Consider the following 17,942-nt stretch of genomic DNA (forward strand, 5'->3'; position numbering starts at 1 on the left):
CTTCCGCGTTACATTGAAATCGGGGAGGAGATTGCGGGGGGAGCATATGAATGAATGTGGACGAGAGCCGTGATGTAAGTGGTTGCCGATACGGCTGTGGGGGTGCTAGAGACATGATCGAATAGACGTTTATGCGCCTCGCTCTCCTGAACACGGCGTGACCCATAACTAATCGATCAGAACTAAATCGGCAGAGAAAAAGCCCATTTTAAAGCACCTATTCCGCATGGACATGCGCAGAGTGCCCATGGAGTCTGGACGACGCGAGATGACGCTCGAATGAATGTGGACTGTTCTATCAGAGGGGGGAGCTTCGGTGGCCAATGTCCTTTCAGCCGAACAGGATAATGAAAAAATGATCCCACTAAATGGCCAGACGCGTCTTATGGCGACATCTACAATTACCTCATTGAGTCTCCAGGTAGACTAATGTTTATATTTAAGTGCAGCGGTCTGTAGCCACTTACATGACCATCGAAGCTCCCCCCTCTGATGGAACAGTCCACATTCATTTGAGCTTCATCTCGCGTCGTCCAGACTCCATGGGCACTCTGCGCATGTCCATGCGGAATAGGTGCTTTAAAATGGGCTTTTTCTCTGCCAATTTAGTTCTGATCGATTAGTTATGGGTCACGCCGTGTTCAGGAGAGCGAGGCGCATAAACGTCTATTCGATCATGTCTCTAGCACCCCCACAGCCGTATCGGCAACCACTTACATCACGGCTCTCGTCCACATTCATTCATTTGACCCCCCCCCCGCAATCTCCTCCCTGATTTCAGAATCCCGGAAGTGTTACGGTGGTCTATGCTGTGTTTATGTTTCAATATTGTGTTTGTGAATGTTAAATGTGTGGAATGTTTGTGCTGCTGTGACACATTAAGCCTTTAGCATAAAATAGGAATAACGTTGCACCCACTGAAGTGTGGCATGTTGTGCTTCCTTTATGTTAATAAATATCATGTTTGTTTACAAACCTGGTCATTTCTGTCAACCAACAGGCTCATTGAAGAAATAGATGTTGCATGTTTTCTGTATGAGTGATACATTTACTATATTACTGTATAGATGTTGCATGTTTTCTGTATGAATGATATTTACTATTATAGATGTTGCATTAAGTTTAAGTAGAATTAACAATTCCCCCCCAAAATCTATCTACTTTCTCTAAATATCTCTCATGTATCTCTGTACATGTCAAAATACTTCCCAAAGGTCAGTGAATACCATGATCACAACACCAGAGGGAGCTCCACAAATCATGTAAAACCCAGATTCGGCTCAAACAAGGGACTAAACACGTTTAGCAATTATGCCACATCAATGTGGAACGCCCTACCCAAAGCTGTAAAGGAATGTGAATCACTACCCACTTTCAATAACACTCTCAAAAAACACCTACGGGAGACTGCAATTCGAAACTGGCCCCTACAAATGTCCTAACCCAGTTGTACAATAAATGACCAAGTATGGCTTTGTCAGTATTCCAATGTACAGTGTACAGTGTCCCCCCCCCACCTCCAATGTACAGCCCCCACCCAACCTCCTCCAATCTAGTTTCTACGTCAAATACACTCTTTTTCTGGACACTTTTGTATCACAAACAGTACTGTATTTGCAAATCTGATATGTCATAAATGTATAGATGTACTGTCTATCTGTATGTCATATATGTTATGATGAATTGAAAATGGGGAACCCTGATGTAAACAAGACGAAAGTCTTTCTCTGGTCTGCATCCCCTTAACAATTGGATGTATTGAGCTGTACTGTACTGTACCCATTCTGCAATCTGTTAATAAACTTTTCAATCAATCAATCAATCAATCAAGAGGCTCTATTGTTATGCCTTACTGCCCAACATTACAAAATGTATTATTCTTATTTATACTAACAATGACTAAATTCACACCATTCAAAAGTGTCATTATCACTGTTTTGTTTAGCTAGAATACCTGCACCACAATATAATTTGTGAATTATTAGCCCACTCACCCCCCACAGAGGTGATAAGAGGCATTGAGTTTCAAAAACACACAAATTATTCAAGAACATGCTTGTCAGAGGATGGTTTATTAATCCAGAAATTGTAAGAATTCTATTTACATGATCTATTATGCCAGTAATACTCTCAGTATTCATTCAGTGTACTCATGCATTCACAGGAATATTGTTAATTGTTCAATATATATATACAAAAAAAATGTAATTGTTTCATTTGGGTTAACCTTCTGTCGTGTGGCAGTGAAAGGGTTAAGTGGCACTTTGGTAATTCACATGTAAAATAGAGTGGTTATTTGTGCTTGACAGGTGAACGCCGAACGCTGCCTAGTCAAAGCAAGTCTGAAAAAATGTGAAAAAGAGTTCCAGTAAAAGCATTGTAAAAAGTATTTTTTTTTTTGCTGTTTAAAAGATATTTTTTCTTGACGTTTCTTTTTATGAAGGAGAGCATGGCGCTGTAATATTATTTAAAGGCACTTAATGCCATTGTAAAATTAAGTGGGAGTGTTGTAATATTATTTAAAGGGGCTTGAATGCCATTGTAAAATTAAGTGAGAGTGTTGTAATACAGTACTTTTACCTTACCACTAGATGGCACTATCAGTCACTCTCTTTTTTTTTTTGCTGCTTAGGCACTCTTTCGAAGTTGGTTAACGTTAGAGTTTGTCTTAGAGCATGGCGATAGAACGCCATGATATTCTGTACCCGCAAAAAGCTAAAACAAAAGGCTGGCTGTCACAAAACAGTCACATCTAGAGACCTCAAAACCTACTCTAGCGAGGCCTTTAACCTTGAACTGGAGAGCCTGGACTGGTCAGATGAGCTCAATGGTACACTGGTTGAAGAAACATGGCTTGGCTTCAAAACCAAATTCTCAACAATACTAAACAACATGGCCCCCCTAAGAACCACCAGGGTAAAAAATTGCGCTGAGCCGTGGATGCACACTGAAATACTGACCGTAAAAGTAAAAGTCAGTCAAAGCTTACCAAAAGCACAAGCAGTGAACTCCAAGCCCATGTGACTGAACTCAAACTAGAAAGAAACAGACTAAGAAATGACGTAAACTCCATGATAAAAACTGCAAAAAAAAATCATCAATGACTAAACTGAGGAAAACAAAAATAAACCACATGAACTTTTTAAATTACTCAATAATCAACTAGGCTGCAGTAAAAAACTTAAAATCAGGTTCTCAAACATAAACATAAAGACGGACAACACGCTCATCACAGACAAACTGGATGTAGCCAATTACTTAAACACTTTCTTCACAAACATAGCCACAACACTGATAAACAAACTACCCTCCCACTCAGGGCAGTATGGGGTAGAACACATAGTAGCATACTACAAGAACCTAGGCGTCCACAAAGACGATTTCAAACTGGAAATGGTAACTACAGATGAGGTACTCAAAAAACTGAGCGCCCTCCAACCGAACAAGGCCACTGGCCATGACAACATCCCCTCCAAATTCCTCAGAGACTCAGCAGCCGCCATCACCCCAGTCATCACACACATAATAAACCTCTCCATAAAACAGGGACACGTCCCCAAGGACTTCAAAATTGCGAGAGTAACACCCCTGCACAAAAAGGGCAGCAAATTAGACCCAGGCAACTACCGCCCTGTTTCTATCCTTACATCCATCTCGAAAGTCATGGAAAAAATAGTATACGAACAGGTCGAAAAGTACCTCGCGGATAAAAATCTAATCTACGAATTCCAATCTGGCTTCAGAACATCCCACTCCACTGACACATGCCTTCTCTATTTGAACGACCACATCAAGCAAGAGGTGGACGCGGGCAAATACTGCGGCATGGTCATGCTGGACCTACAAAAGGCCTTCGACACTGTCAATCACACCATTCTGATTGACAAGCTAAAAGCAATTGGTTTTGATCAGTGAGCTGGATGCAATCCTACCTGGAGGGGAGAGAGCAGATGGTGGAGGTAAACGGTACCCTATCCCCCCCCCCCTCACAGTAAGCTGTGGTGTTCCACAAGGAAGCATACTAGGTCTGCTACTGTTCCTAATTTATGCAAATGACATGTCGTCAGCTTGTGACTGCAACTTGTTCCTTTTTGCCGACGACTCAGCCCTGCTGGTCTCTGACAAGAACAAGTTACAGGTTGAAAAAACCCTCAGCTCAGAACTAGGCAAAATCTGCATATGGCTTGCCGACAACAAACTATCATTACACATGGGCAAAACAGAGTCCATTCTCTTCGGTTCAAATAACAAACTCAGCAAGACCGACGGCTTCTCAGTTACAGTGAAAATGGATTGAAAATGGGGGACCCTGATGTAAACAAGACGAAAGTCTTTCTCTGGTCTGCATCCCCTTAACAATTGTGTGTATTGAGCTGTACTGTATTGTACCCATTCTACAATCTGTTAATAAAGTTTTCAATCAATCAATCAATCAAAGCCACAAGCCCTCCCACCCACCCACCCCCTCCTAATGTACAGTCCCCTCCCCATCATATGTATATACTCTGTCAGGATCTAGGGGTAACAGTACTGTATATTTGAATACCGTTATGTCACAAATGTATCAGTACTAAATACCTATATGTCCCTATGCCATAAATGTCATGTATGTTGTGTATGTCATAAATGTCTATATGAATTGAAAATGGGGGACCCTGATGGAAACAAGACAAACGTCTTTCTCTGGTCTGCATCCCCTTAACAATTGTATGTATTGAGCCGTACTGTATTGTACCCATTCTGCAATCTGTTAAATAAAGTTTTCATTCATTCATTCATACAGTAGGTGGCGGTATGCGCCTTTTGTGGTCGCGATCTGCCATTAAATTATTGAAGAAGAAGAAGAAGAAGAAGAAGAAGAAGAATTAGAAGAAGAAGAAGAAGAAGAAGAAGAAGAAGAAGAAGAAGAAGAAGAAGAAGAAGAAGAAGAAGAAGAAGAAGAAGAAGAAGAAGAAGAAGAAGAAGAAGAAGAAGAAGAAGAAGAAGAAGAATGGAAGACTGGAAGACTGGCCCGATTTCCGGGACGGTAGGTGGCGGTAAATGCCCCAATTATGGTGGCCGTCCGCCGTAAAACTCCAAAAAGAAGAAGAAGAAGAAGAAGAAGAGAAGACCTCGGTCAACTAGGTTGTTTGTTGGCTGCAGACGGCTGTGGTCGAAACCACTGTGAACAGTTCAGTTTTATGTTTGCTCAAAGGTAAGGTCAATTCATAAAGAATATTTGACGGCATGTATTAGAAACGTAGACCAAACGATTAGTTTGCTAACGTTTGACTTTGACTGCGAACTAGCTAGCGTATATCCAGCCCAGCTAGCTAACGTTAGCAGCTAGCTAACGTTAGCAGCTAGCTAACGTTAGCAGCTAGCTAACGTTAGCTGCCAACATGTTTGCTGTTGATTGATTGATTGATTGATTGAAAAGTTTATTAACAGATTGCAGAATGGGTACAGTACAGTACAGCTCAATACATACAATTGTTAAGAGGATGCAGACCTGAGAAAGACTTTCGTCTTGTTTCCATCAGGGTCCCCCATTTTCAATTCATCATATGACACACATGACATACAGATAGACAGTACTGCTACATCTATACATTTATGACATACCAGATTTTCAAATACAGTACTGTTTGTGATACTAAAAAAATCCAGAAGAAGAGTATATACATTTGACATAGAAACTGTGCATTGGGGGAGGTTGGGTAGGTGGGGTGGGGCTGTACATTGGAGGTGGGGGGGGGGGGGGGGGGTGTTGGGTAGGGGGGGGGGGACACTGTACACTGTACACTGTAGACACTGTCTACTCGTCCTCGCTAGTTAGCTGGTGTTTTTAGCTAACTTTTGCTTCTGTCTTTTAACCCCAAAGCACTTCAGAGATGGGAAGCTCTGGAAAATCCAGATCCCATCCGGGCTCTCGTCTCTGCTCCGAAAAGGCACTCACCCAAAAATACCGCAGATATTTCTGCATCATAGCCTATCAACAAACAATGGTGAGATCTACATGTTTTCATATACAAATGAAAATAATGCATACATTGAGAGACAAGTATTCCATATGATGACAACAATGTCCGTCATGCTTGTTAACATTATTTTACGCGGGGCTATGAAGAACATTCCGGACTGGTTGACCGAGTATGTCTGTCTTTGACAGGGGAGAATAAGGAACTAGGCCTATTTACGAGCAACCACCGGGAAAAGGAAAATTGGGAAAATGGGACTCAATAGCTGAAATGGAACATTTGCTGTTGAACCCGATATTCTGATTTCCCCCAGAGCTACACAATTAGTCCAGTCATTATAGGCCAGAATTAGGCTAAACCTAGGACAAATTGCAACATTAGCAAACTCAACTGATTTTGTATCTTCAATATGTCTTTAGTGAGAGAAAAAAAGTCCCAAGGAATCCCATCATGTGTTTTTTTTTCAATGTACTTGATTGCTGGCAGGGTCACTGACGACACTGTCTTTCAGAGATTGTGACGCGTTCAAATTTTGAGGTAGCTCAAAAGTAAAGATACCATTTGATTCTAGACAACCTCGGGTTTCCAATGAGACCAACCATGTCATGTTACCTCATTGGAAAGGGGGCTACATACCTAATTATTCAAAGTTAAGACGATTTTTTGGGGAGGGAAATATGGCCATCACCATTTTTCAAATGGTCCCTTGGCCTTCTACCTCAATATATGTTAATGGAAATAGGTTACATGGGTACCTACAAGCCTCCCCTATACAGACATACCAAATTTATGTTAAGCCCATGTAGTTTTGTGCAAGAATCATGTAGTGTTTTGCATGCTGTACAAATATGTAGTTTCCGCCTATTATTAAAACCCCCATCTCCATGGACCTATCCCCACGGACATAAACCCTTGAGCCCCATCCTCGTGGACTGAGCTCCACAGAGTCTATCTACTAATATTCCAAGAAGAAAAAAATTTCTTTATCAAATGTTTTGATTAGTTCTGGCGTGTATGCTAATTGGTGCATATCAAATAAGATAATGTGTGATTTGCATGAGTAAACAGAATAATTCAATGAAGTTGTGATTGACTTTTTTTCTTGTCTTTGTGTGTGTAATCAGCTTGTGAGTTTTTATAGTGATATCTAAAAGTAAAATCTTCACCACTATGTTATAACAGGCATTTTTTGATATGAATATATATAGGTCGTTTTCAAAACGTTCCCATGATGGGATTCCTTGGGACTTTTTTTCCCTCACTAAGGACATAATGAGGATACAAAATCAGTTGAGTTTGCTACTGTTGCAATTTGTCCTAGGTTTTTTCATATAATGACTGGACTAAATGGGGCGATCCCTGTTGAGGTCTCTGTTGAGAGTGAATATTTATATGACTAATTTGATTTATTAGGACAACGTTGGCTACTAACTATGGACGGGTGTGATTCTGTTACACATACTATGTGCATGATCTAAACAGACATTGACCCAGAGAGGAATTTCTTTAATAATGTGACTTAAGTGCTGCTACTACACCGATGACCAGTTCAAGGAAAAATTCCAACTTACGATAAAGACTTTTCCGGTCCTGTCTTTTTTGCTACAATGATGACAAAAGTGCTTGCTTTCAAAATAATGTTTATTTAAGAAACCGGGAAACACATTTGTGTGTATATGCAGGCTATATAATGCATTATTAATAGGGATGCACCGAATGGGAAATTCTTGGCCGAAACCGATACCGAAAATAGGAAACAGTTGGCCGAAAACCGAAAGCCGAAAGGCCGAAAATGATTCATAGAATAGATTTTTTACCAATGTTGTTCACCTGATTATGGAAAAATATATGATTATGGCTAAACTTAACTTAAATAATAAATTATCACTATTATGGGTCCATAAAACATTTATTCAACACAAGCCAAGGTGCTTTAAAATTTTAATAAACATCTAGGCCAGTAGGCCTACAACAAAATAGTGTAAATAAAGACTGTAACAGCCAGGCCTTCAACAACAACAAAAAACAAATGCACCTATACGTGCATGCATACAAATGTGCAAACTGGATAAATCCACATGAATGTAACTTACAAAGAAATTAAATTACAATTGAATTTCAAGAATCTGCAAATAAGGTGGTCTGTCCTCATGAGCAATGTAAACATTGTATCATTTAGATACATACAGTAGTTGTGCCCATTCTGCGGCCTGTTAATAAAGTTTTCAATCAGACAGATGTATGGAAAGGCTTTTATTATAACATCTGTTGCAGTAAAATCATTATGCCTCCAGTCGTTTAGTCATCCTGCGAAGCTAAACGTCGGCCGCGGGGAGCTACGGCTACCATTGTTGTTGTCATTGAGCTCTCCAATGGCGGAAGTAAAAAATGAATACGCGCTTGCCGATTGGTGCTAAGAACAGCAGGGCGGGTGCAAGCGGTGTGACGTAATTGGCAGACTCGACTGTCAATCAAAATGATTCTGTTTGCCGTCTGAATGAATGAAAACGTTATTAACAGATTGCAGCATAGTTACAATACAGTACAGCTCAATACAACAGTGGACTGGAGGATGCAGACCAGAGAAAGACTTTCGTCTTGTTTACATCAGGGTCCCCCATTTTCAATTCATCATATTTCATATCTAAATCATATAATATCTCATTGCTAAATATATGCAATATATAATCTAATAATCCAATAATCTAAATCTAATATATAATATAAAAATGCTAAATGCATGGGTATTTTATTTTGTCTTTAATGTTAATGTTCATGAGATGGCAATAACATACATAGAGCAATGGCGCCATCGTCTGTAAAAACCAGGTGACTGCACGTCAGATAAAGAAAATGCAATCAATGTTTTTGTTATTTTTTTATTTAACAGTATCCAACAGGATTCACTTATTGCAGCACAAACAAAATAAATATAAAGCTTATAGTTATATATCAGTGGTGCACCACAAAATAAAATAACCATGTAAAACAAATATTGTGCAGAATTAAGAATAGTGCAGCAATAACAAAGGTACTGGTCTGGTAATGCAAGTAACAGAGGTAGCTTGACTTTACATTCAGTCATACTCAATGACTCATAAATAATCGAATAAAATATAAAAATTGTCTTAGTGCAGAATAATTCTAGACTATGAACTAGTCTAGTTTTAAAATTAAATTAACAGCAGCAGCTCAATGAAACATGAAAAACAACATGTATATATTCAAATATAAAATGTAAACATGGGATATAAAATTGCAACACACTTTTTAATTTTTTTAAGGGAAGCCTAACCCCTTGAAATTTGAATGTACTCTAGTCTAGACTATGACCTAGTTTAAGCAGCAGCTCAATGCAACGTGAAAAACTACGTATTTCACAATTCAAATATAAAATGTAAACATGGGATATAAAATTGCAACACACTTTTTTTTTTCTTTTTTTGCTGCACTCTATTCTTACTCACTGTCTGGCATCACAATTAAGTGGATTTTTTTTTAAAGAAAACCAGCATCTCAGCTGAGAGCCGATTCCTTTTCTCATCCAGGACGTTGGACACTGCACTAAAGAGTCTCTCACTGTCCACAGAGGTGCAGGGGGCACCGAGAAACTTGGTTGCAACAGCAGCCAGTGAGGGGAAACGTGAGACATTATCTTTCCAGTAGTGTAGAGGATTGCTTTTCCTAGGGTGGGTTTGCTCTGAGAGATAGGTCTGTACCTGGACTTCAGCTGATGTACTACTCACAGACCGGCCCTCTAGCGGATTCTCTTCCAAAATCTCATCCATGACCCTGCCCAGGCAGCTGCTTGTGCTTGCTTCTTCTTCTAGACGTGGTGTCTTGCTTCTAGGCTCTGCGCTGGCGTATGCGGCCTCTGGCTCTCTGGCAGCCCTCTCGTCCTCCATCTTCTCCACCTCCTGGATGAGCTTCTCCTTGGCAAGCCTCAGGTTGTCTGACTTTGTGAAGAATTTGAAAGTAGATAAATGTATCAATTACCCACAAGTTCACAACTAAGTCAGTCAAACATATAGCAAGACAACACACAGCATTTTATTTAGATAAGATTATTTAGCATTACATTTTTTTTTAGATTATTCTTGCCTGTCTTTGTATCTTGGATCCAATATAGTGGCGATGGTGTATAGTGGCTCCACCTCTATCTCAGCAAAGCGGGTCTCCACTGCAGCTAGGAGCGTGCTCTTCATGGTTTTGACCCCCTGGTCAGTGGTCATCTCTCTCTCGAGAGTACACGTCTGAGGGCTGTTTGGATGAATGAAATGGATGAATGGTTTATTATTTAGAATATAAAATACATTTATTTTATAGTAAAATTAAATTATTAAAATATAACAAATTATTAATTAATTTAATTAATATAATAATAACCTGTTATTGCAGGGATTACATCAGCTGCAGATGCAGTGGGGTTGCTCACATCCCTTGTGAGTTCCTCAAATGGAACTAACACCTCAGCTGTCTTCTCCATCAGGGTCCACTGGCTGGCTGTCAGGGTGGTTGGGAGGGTGTAGTCAGCTGCATAGACACAGAGAGCCCGCTTCTGCTCCAAGATGCTCTGCAACATGTAGAGGCTGCTGTTCCACCTCACAGCAACGTCCTGCTGTAGACGCTTGATGTCCATCTTCAGGTCGTTCTGGATATCTTCCAGACGCGAATAGGCCAACGGCGAATGTTTGAAATGGCCAATGATTTTCCTTGCGGTGGCCAGTGTGTCTGTGACGCTGCGCTGAGACAGTAGACCCTCATGCACGGCAAGTTGGAGCGTGTGCGCGAGACAGCCCACACAGTCACTACCAACTTGCTGACCTAAACTACTCATCCTCATCGTCACTGAAGAGATCTTCTAATTCAATTTCTTCCATCTCCAGCTCTTCATCCTCATGCTCGTACTCTCCATCCACTTTACCCACAGACAAGTTATTGTTGGCGTAATCGGTCACCTTGTCAAGGGCTGCATGCTCTTTTGACTCTGCTCTCTGAGCCAGTACCTCAACAAGAGAAGGAGGGAGGATGGGTCCAATTGCCCAGACCGGTTCCAACACCTCCTCTTCTCCTGTCTTCTCCCAGTCCATGCCTGGATCATGTGGTTTTGGGCTCTTGATTATTGCCTTGTCTGCTCTCTTATAGAAGGCTCGCTGGACATGTGGAATGAGACAGACCTTGGCAGGCGTTCCAGGTCTACTTTTGACTTGGAGTCCAGGACTTTGTCAGCGCCGACCATCTTTCTCATCATTTTCACCTGTACTGTGTCAACTGATGTCATCCGTGCTTGGCCATACATAATGCATGTGAAGCTCTCCATCTCCTCTTGAAGCTCATCAGTGACCATCCAGTCTGCACCAAGCTGCCTGAAAGCTTTGTGGAGTTTACGAGTCTTTTCCAGCTTCTTCAGGGGATTCACCTTGCATTTGCCTTTAAAAGCGCTGGTACAGTCCTCCCCAGTAAAGTCGTAGAATCCCAGCAGTGTGCTACAGTAGTCGGGGCCCAGTAATTCCTCAGCAGCAGGGGTCAAGTTGGCATTCTTGGGGAATTTGGGGCCAACTCTTTTGAATGCCAGCTCTGGCAGCGTCTCGGGAGGCGTGATCTTAAGGCTTCTCATCTTGGATGACCTGTCATAGAGAGGAAGGGTCCTTTTCTTGGTGCTCACATGGCTCTCCTTCACTTCTTGAATCATGATTCCCCCGGCGCTGTTTACCACATTTGAACCATGAACGTTGGTGGTGATTCTGCTCAGGTTGTCCCACTCGCTGTGAAAAACAGTGTTTCCCTCGCCAGTGGTGATTTCAGGGGTCATGTTGGTGGACATCTCATCAAAAGCATTGGCCATGGTTGTCTCAAGTTCCATACTGAAGTCGTATGTCTCCGAGTGTCCTAGTCGTGAAAGGATGGTTGTGAGCTGTAAAGATAAACAAATGTTTTTTTTGTATCAATATCAAATACCTGTATGAAGCATAGTTGAGCAATGACAATGTAGGACCTCATAAGCAATAAGTTAGTTGATCACTCACTTGTTTGCTTCGATAGAGGTAGAGTCTGGCACACAGGAGGATGTGCTTTTGGAGTTTCACTTCACTTGCTGTTAGTTGCTGCTCGACACTAGGGCTGCACGATTTTGGGAAATAATCTAATTGCGATTTTTCTGACAGATATTGCGATTGCGATTATAATTTTTTTTTAAGCAGCCCCACAGAGGTTTATTGTAAAATGCGGCTTGCATCTGGCCTACGCGGTGGGTCTGTTCGGGACACCGAGTCTGAAAATTTTTCTTTTTACCTGGGAATCGATACCGGTACGGTACCCAACGGTACCTTTTTTTCCTGTACTTTACTCTCCCTCTCTGAAGTAAACTTCACAACACAATCTAAAACCCCTTACCTCCCTCTCCCAAACTGTTCCTACAAAATTTTTTTTTATGTTGCATGATCATGTATATTTTGTATTATAATTTTTTTTGTGTTTAAATATCAACATTATCTGGCAATCCTCAGTAAATACTATCAAATGAGATATGAGACACGTGCACACACACACAGAAAAGGAGAATGGCTTAAATTATTTTAGAATACTTCAGCTAATGAAGTTAAATGTTTATTATCAACTATCCAGTTCGTTTTTATAGTGCAACGTTTTTCTACTTTTCTACATTAATTGAACCAGTAGAGAGAGAGATGCCCCCCCCTCCCACCCTTTCCTTACTCGGCTCAGATGTTTTTTCTGACTTGAGCAGGGTTAGCTAGGAACAGCTTTCTCAAGCTTCGCACCTTGGGCATGGAATGGGCTACATGACCATTATCCACTTACACCCCGGTCTCGGCACGGTGGTGTAGTGGTTAACACTGTCGCCTCACAGCAAGAAGGTCCAGGGTTCGATTCCCGCTTGGGGACCAGGTTTCCATGATGCCAGTTACCCAGGTGGGGTATCTCCCAGGCCTTTCTGTGTGGAGTTTGCATGTTCTCCCCGTGCTCGCAAGGGTTCCCCCCCCCCGATAAGATAAACCCAATGGAAAAACATGCACAACAACAATAGATCGCTAACGCTGTGGCGTCCTTGACGAAGACAGACGGGAGCACTTGGATTGGTCCCCTGGCGTGGCTCACGTTGACGCCTGTCTGCTCCCGGCTGCCCTTGGGGGGGAAGGACGACGGGATGGGTTAATCGCAGATACGAATCGCATGCGTGCCGAATGATGACCTCTGAGCAGGTCCTAAATTATTATTATCCACTTACACCCCGGTCTCTCTTGGTGAATTTAAATCTGTATTACATAACTTCCTACAAGAAGAATGTTGCTGCTTTCTGTAGTCGGGTCCCAACTGCAAAATTACTGTATTACCCTGTATTATACACTTTTACTATCATGTAGACTATTCTGCTTTGTTTTTGTGTTTACATGTGATGTATTGTATATTGTATACATGCACATTTATTATGTTCTTGTGTGATGTATTGCACATTTTTATTGCTGTGTGATGTATTGCAAATGTTATTGCTGTCATCTTGGCCAGGTCTCCCTTGCAAAGGAGATCTTGTCTCTCAATGGGACTTCCTGGTTAAAATCTTATTATTATTATTTTTTTTAATTGCAGGCGATTTGATAATTGCATCATTACAAATTGCGATTTCGATAAAAAATCGATTAATCGTGCAGCCCTACTCGACACACATCTTGTGTAATCGAATAGACCAGCCTCTGAGTCTTCTCACACTTTTCTTCATCAAGTGTCCCAGTCACCACTGAGCTCAGAAATGGTACAAGATGCTCTGGGAGCAGTTCATCCATTTTCACAGCATCCAGCTTGTGTGCAGTTGGGGGCCATGGTAGCTCCTTTGACTCTTTGAATGCCTTTTTAATGTGAGAATTGAGGGTGAGTGCTGCTTCTTGTAGTTAATCAGATGTTCCAAGTTTGTACGCACATTTAACTGCTTCATCTACAGTAATGCTTGAGCTGTATATAAGGTTCAACTCTAGAATATTCACTATGTGCTTTAAAAAATGAAAAGGTAGTTGGTCATACACACGTTTGGTCATTTCTTGCTGTTTTTGTCCAGAAATACAGTCAAAATGTTGTCAAATGTCAACAATAACCATCCCCTTGAATTCCTAGGATCAAAATTGTGTGGGAAAATGTATTTTCGCTCTGTAAGTCGTCTACCTCAAAAGTTATGCCTCTTCTACATTATATTTTCATTTAAAAAAATGTGGGTTAGGTGCTATAAAGGGTTCAAACTAGCCTTTGAGACATTATTTCAGCTTGGTACCCAATATAATCTCAAAATAAACACTCGGAGGATTGAAAAAAAAAATTATTGTCACCAAATATTCACTCTATGCGTTTGGAAAAAGGTAATTGGTCGACAAATTTTTTGTGTATTTTTTGTATTTTTTGTCCAGAAATACAGTCAAAATGTTGTCATGTCAAAAATAACCATCCCATTGAATTCCTACGGTCAGAATTGTATGGACAAATGTATTCATTTGTCTCTATGTTGTTTACTTCAAAGGTTATGCCTCTTGCTACATCACATTTTAATGTTTCGGTTTTGGGTTAGGTGCAATAAAGGGTTAAAAATGGAGCCTTTCGGACATTATTTCAGCTTGGCACCTGGCAGATTCTGAAAGTAGACACTTTAAGGAATAAGAAAAATCAGGTGGCATAAAAAGTTCCGGGGGGTGCGCGTGGACCCCTATTTCCATCTAGACTAGTTTATTTAACATCTAGTTGTGACGTGACGACAAGAGCAGGTTCACAGTAGCGAGGCAGTTTGTAAGCAGTAGTACTACAGGTACGGTGGCTCGTAGTAGACGATAGTCAAACTGGATAATCATTTAGCCAATGATCTACAAAATGCATGCGTTGAACTCCGTTTTTATTACATGGAATTATAAACAAAAGGTCAAGAGCAATGCGTTTGGTTAGCAGACATGTCCAAAAAAGGAGTAGAGGGAAGCTAAGCTTATTGATCCCTACCCCCTTACATTTATGTTTGTTCTTCCATTAATTTGACTAGATATAACATAATTTAGTATATTACAATATAGAATATACTTTTACTTATACCGGTATTTAAAAGAAAAAAATCAAATAAAATTGATTCACTACATAACACAATATAACATAACTTTGTTTATCCTCATTACTCATTTCTGTATTTCTCTAATGTGTGTTTTTTTTAGCTGCTTTTTAAATTGTGCTACATGTTTACTCGGTTTGATGTATTCAGGTAAATTATTCCACAACTTCACTCCACACACCGATATGCACATGCTTTTCAGCGTAGTGTGTACCATTTGTTGTTTAAGATTCCCTCTCCCTCTTAAGTTATATTCTCCTTCCCTGTCTCTGAACCATTTTTGAATGTTGCCTGGGATTAGTTTGTATCTGGCTTTGTATACAATGAGGGCAGTTTTGAAATCCACTAGATCCATACATTTCAATGCTTGTAGCTTTATAAATAAGTTATTGGTGTGTTCATAATATCCTACATTGTTGATTATTCTTATTGCTTTTTTTTGCATGGTGCATATTGGCTGTAGAGTGCTTTTGTAGGTATTACCCCACACCTCCGCACAGTAGCTCATATAGTCATATACCATAGGAAGAGTGTACAGTACAGTGTATACAGTGTTTTTTGGTTTAGAATGTGCCTTATCTTGCATAAAACACCAACACTCCGTGCCAATTTAGTCCTGACATATTTGATATGAGGTTTCCAGTTGAGTTTGTTCACAGTATCCATAATTTAATTTGTATCCGTTTTTCTCAAGAAGATGGTAGTTGTGTTTCGTTATATAAAATATTAGAAACACCTCCCCCTTGTGGCGGGGTTATCTCCTCTGCCAGTTTACATTAACAAAGAATCTGTTGAATCTTTCTGCCACCTCATTTTTCTTACTTACTGACTTTCCCTCATCTATAAATTAATCTGGAAAGCCAGAACTGTTGATTTATTTCTTAGAATTGAGTTTCGAACCTGTCCATCTCACAACTGATGTCTCTACAGGTGTGTGTGCGTGTCGTGGTGGCTTGGGGCGCAGCGACACGAGAAGGCCTGAGCTCAGTGTTTTGGGCACATGTAGTGATGCACGATATATCGGCCGCTGATATAATATCGGCCGATATGGCCGTTTTTTTACACATCGGTATCGGTCCGATATCAAGATTGGGCCGATATAAAAAATTATTATTATTATTATTTTTTTTACATGTTTTGGCCTTAAAGGGGAGATGAAGCGTTAAACAATATGAGCCTAGTTTGTTTGTTTTGTACCTTGGGTAAGACATGGTCCTATAATCAAATGTGAAATCCTGCTTATTTGTCTGAAAACTCAAATGTAATTTCCCCGTTTTTGCCATGGGCGCTGCCAGTTCAGTGTCGCTATGTGTTTTTTCTTATTATTCAATTGTCCTAGGTTTTTTCATATAATGACTGGACTATTAGGACATTTACAGAGGCCAGTTTCGAATTGCCGCCTCCAGTAGGTTCTCCTTGAGAGTGGTTTTGAAAGTGGGTAGTGATTCACATTCCTTTACAGCTGTGGGTAGGGCGTTCCACATTGATGTGGCATAATGTTTGTTTGTTATGTTTTAATAAACATCTTTGGACCATGTGTAAATTTTTTATTCAAATACAAAAGTCTGGTGCAAATTTCGCTTGAATACGCTCATTGGAAATACATTTACTGAACAAAATGTTGATGTGTTCAATAATTATTTCCCCCACTGTACACTGCTATCATACATAGTTATATGGGTTATATGCAGGTGTATAAGTAGGTATATAGAATTATTATGGTTATATATGCTGTAAATATAAATTAATACTCTTGATTCCAGTCCAGTTCTGCTTGTGGAGCAGACCTCAATCACACTAATCTGTAAATTCAACAAAAATTATTTATTTAATAAACATTTATATGTAAACATGCCAGATTGTAGCTATAAACTCATTTCCATCTACAAACTTTAACACACTTGGGTGGTTACTGTATAAAGTAGTAAGTCACTGGATGGTAACCTGGTTACTGTATTATTAAAAACGGTAAGTCACTATGGTGAATATAAAACGTTAAGTGGATGGTTACTGTATAAACGGTTTCCATCTAGTCCCTTTGCAGGTTGATGTGAACACAAAACATGCAAAGAACATGCAATACAAAGATAATAAACGTACATACTAATTGTGTAGTAGTTAGTTATTATTGTATTAATATTCTACAGTATCGGCAGATCGCTGCCATCTCAAATGAATCTTCTGTACATCCCTGCAAGAAAGCCATTGAGAATATATATAGTGTGTTATTTAATTTCTTTAATCCATATGTGTTGTCTGGAAGCACTTTGCCGTATTCTATTATAATATTTTTTTGTTTGTGTTGTATGTTACATACGTCTGGTGGCAATCAATTTCCCCATTTGGTGATTAATAAAGTATATTCTCTCAAATCATTTTCAATTCTCCGTTTTCTATCAACAAATCTCGCATATCCTTGTCAGACAGATTGCCATACATTCTAACAGCCGCATTTCATTGTATACCTGTATGCCGTGACAATTAAAACTCTTGAATCTTGAATCTTGAATCTTGAATCTTAACAACTTCAGCCATTTCTCTACTATACTACTGTAACGTTGAATCTTGAGACGCAACTATATTTGAACGGAACTGCAAACTTGAACCACGGCCGCTGTCCGCCCCGCCTCCAGACTTCAGAATGACCCAATCAAATGCGCTCTGTCATTGAAATGCAAATACCAGCATCTGCGTCATGTACCACGCCCCTAGACGTCCGCCCCCAGACGTTGCTACTCATCCCAGCTAGTTCATTCGCAGGTTGCGAATGAACTAGCTGGGTACCCAACTAGTTCATTCGCAGGTTGCGAATGAACTAGCTGGGTACCCAACTAGCTCATTCGCAAAATGATCCTTGCGAATGAACTAGCTGGGTACCCAGCTAGCTAGGT

The sequence above is a fragment of the Notolepis coatsorum genome (genome assembly GCF_963971535.1).
Source record: "Notolepis coatsorum genome assembly, chromosome: 20".
In the NCBI taxonomy this organism is placed as follows: domain Eukaryota; kingdom Metazoa; phylum Chordata; class Actinopteri; order Aulopiformes; family Paralepididae; genus Notolepis; species Notolepis coatsorum.